This window comes from Triticum dicoccoides, chromosome 3A (genome assembly GCF_002162155.2).
Source record: "Triticum dicoccoides isolate Atlit2015 ecotype Zavitan chromosome 3A, WEW_v2.0, whole genome shotgun sequence".
In the NCBI taxonomy this organism is placed as follows: Eukaryota; Viridiplantae; Streptophyta; class Magnoliopsida; order Poales; family Poaceae; genus Triticum; species Triticum dicoccoides.
The window spans coordinates 403,462,769-403,465,617 of record NC_041384.1 but is presented as its reverse complement, the minus strand read 5'-3'; the positions used below and the strand labels follow the sequence as shown (position 1 = coordinate 403,465,617).

The 2,849-nt window shown below is 43.6% G+C and overlaps 1 protein-coding gene across 3 annotated transcripts in view; it reads left to right on the top strand.

Annotated features, from left to right (window-relative positions):
* The first annotated feature begins 2,479 nt into the window (after positions 1 to 2,479).
* The window catches only part of LOC119268325 (zinc transport protein ZntB-like), a 6,485-nt gene continuing 6,115 nt past the window's right edge, over positions 2,480 to 2,849 (top strand). For all 3 annotated transcript variants that reach the window (XM_037549919.1, XM_037549920.1, XM_037549918.1), the window contains exon 1: positions 2,480 to 2,836. The gene's annotated coding sequence lies outside the window, so the exon portion shown is untranslated. The remainder of the gene's footprint in view (positions 2,837 to 2,849) is intronic.

Genomic DNA, 2,849 nt, shown 5'->3' with positions numbered 1-2,849 from the left:
GATACAACAATATCATCCAATTTGCCTCCTTAATGTTAGTTTTAAAATATTCACCAAGGTAGCGACGATTAGGCTAAATTTGGTTGCTGAACATGTGGTTCGTCCTTCTCAAACTTATTTCATGCAAGGAAGAAACATCCTAGATGGGGTTGTTGTCCTTCATGAAACAGTTCACGAATTGCATCAGAAAAAATTGAATGGGGTGGTTCTTAAAATCGACTTTGAAAAAGCTTATGACAAAGTCAAGTGGTCTTTTCTTCGACAGACTTTCAGAATGAAAGGTTTTTCTGCAGAGTGGCGTGCTATGATCCATAGTTTGTCTGGAGGTACTGTTGCCATTAAAGTCAATGATGACGTTGGCAACTATTTCCAAACGAAGAAAGGATTGCGACAAGGTGACTCAATATCGCCCATGCTATTCAATATAGTGGCTGATATGTTAGCAGTCATGATTGAGCGTGCCAAGGTTGATGGCTAAATTAATGGGGTAGTGAATCATCTAGTGCATGGTGGCCTATCTATCCTCCAATATGCCGATGACACGATTCTCTTTATGGATCATGACCTCGAGAAAGTAAGAAATCTGAAATTAATTTTATCAGCATTCGAGCAACTCTCAGGGCTTAAGATCAATTTCCATAAAAGTGAACTGCTTTGTTTTGGCGAGGCTCAAGACGAAGCCCATCTGTATGCTGAGCTATTCGAATGCGGATTGGGCCAGTTTCCGATCACTTATTTGGGGATACTGATGCATTGTCAAAGACTCACAAATGCTGAATGGAAACATGTTGAGGAGAGCCTACAAAAAAAGACTTAGTAGTTGGAAAGGTAAATTTCTATCTCTGGGTGGAAGGTTGGTCCTCATAAATTCAGTACTAAGTAACATGGTACTATATATGATTTCCTTCTTCCAATTGCCGAAAGGAGTATTACATAGATTGGATTACTTCCGATTGAGATTCTTTTGGCAAGGAGACAGCGAGAGAAAAAATATTGGCTGGCTAAATGGAGTGTGGTTTGCCGTCCCAAGGACCAAGGCAGTTTGGACATTCATGACCTTGAGGTTAAGAATAGGGCCCTCCTCGGCAAATGGTTGTTTAAGTTGTTGACGAAAGATGGTGTATGACAAACCCTGCCAAAAAGAAAATATGTGGGTTCTAAGGCGGTATCCCAAGTATACTGGAAGCCCGGGGACTCTCATTTTTGGGCCGGACTAATGGCAACGAAGAAATATTTCTTCTGCTATGGTTCCTTCTCAATTAAGGATGCTACTCTCCGGGCGCAATATCTAGCTCTGTACAATATTGTGCGTCACAAGGGCGATGCTATTGCCAAGGTTTTGGAATCAATTTCGTCAAATGTGACGTTCAAAAGGGATTTAATTGGGACCTAGACTCCAATCGTGGAAAATACTGCTCCAACGGTTAACCACGGTACAGTTGTCACAAGGGTCCAATGTCTTTCGTTGGAACCTACATGGGAATGGGCAGTTCAGTGGAGTCTATGTATAGAGCTCTGATCCAATCCGATGTGCCAGTTGATAATAATAAGAAGATCTGGAAGATGAAGATACCTCTTAAGAATAAAATCTTTGTGTGGTATTTTCGTCGCGGAGTCATTATTACTAAAGATAACCTTATTAAGAGGAATTGACATTGAAGTATGCAATGTGTATTTTGTTCGCATGATGAGACAATAAAACATTTGTTCTTCCATTGTAAATTGGCTCGTTCTATATGGTTAGTCATCGAGATAGATTCCGGCTTGTATCCTCCGTGTAGTGTTGCTAATATATTTGGCAACTGGTTACATGAGATTGATCACAAGTTTAGAATTCTTCTTAGGATGGGAGCGCTTGCCGTGATTTGGTCACTTTGGCTATGTAGAAATGATAAGGTTTTTAATGATAAAAATACTTTCCTTATGCAGGTTATCTGTAGATGTACCGGGACGCTTCATTTATGGTCCTCTCTACAGCGAGTGGAGAATCGAGACCTGTTTACAGAGATGTGTACACGATTGGAGGCTGCGGCGAAGGATAGTTTTACCTAACATGGGTGGCAACATGATCTTAGGATTGGGCCTCCTTCGATTTAGGTGTCATACAGATATTCATCTTTGTATTTCGCCTTTTTCTTTTATTTTGTCTTATCGTGAGAACTTTGTTGCCTGTGTGCATCTTAGTAATGCAGAGGCTGGGTGTAATACTTAAACCTTTTAAATAATAAAACCGCAATTGCTGCGGCCACCGTTAAATCTCATGCTAGTGTAACTCAGCACAGGTCCCACGAAGCAGCTACAAGAACAGTCGTAGCTTTTTTTTTTTTTTTTGAGGGAAAGAACAGTCGTAGCTAGTCGCTACAGATACTAAGCTCCCACGAAATGGGAGCCCCTGGTTGATCAGGGGTGTTTTAGGCAGTATATGGGCCCTGTTTAGCCTATGGTCGGTTGTAAATGGGCTTTTGACTCTGGCGTGTGAGGCCTATGGTGCCGGTGTTCTTGCTGGCCCTCTCCAACTTCCTGAATCCGACCTTTTTCTGTGTGCCGCCGCCGAGTGTCCCGGATCTTCACTGCCTCTGCCATCGCCCCCGCCTCCTCTGCAATGCCGCGCCCTTCCCGTCCACCTTCGCTCCTCCCCACAAACTCTCTCTACGTCCCCGTTGTTGTGCCGGCTGTTGAGCCCCGTCTCTGTTGAGTTGTTGCACCATCACTAGATCTGGATTTAGCGAGAGACACGACCATGTGGGATGCGTGTCGCGTTCGTGGAGGAGGCCGGGTGCGTTGACTCTCCACTCCTCTTTTGTAATCGCCAGGGCTGATCGGGTCAACGGCCAAGGTGTGGTCACTTG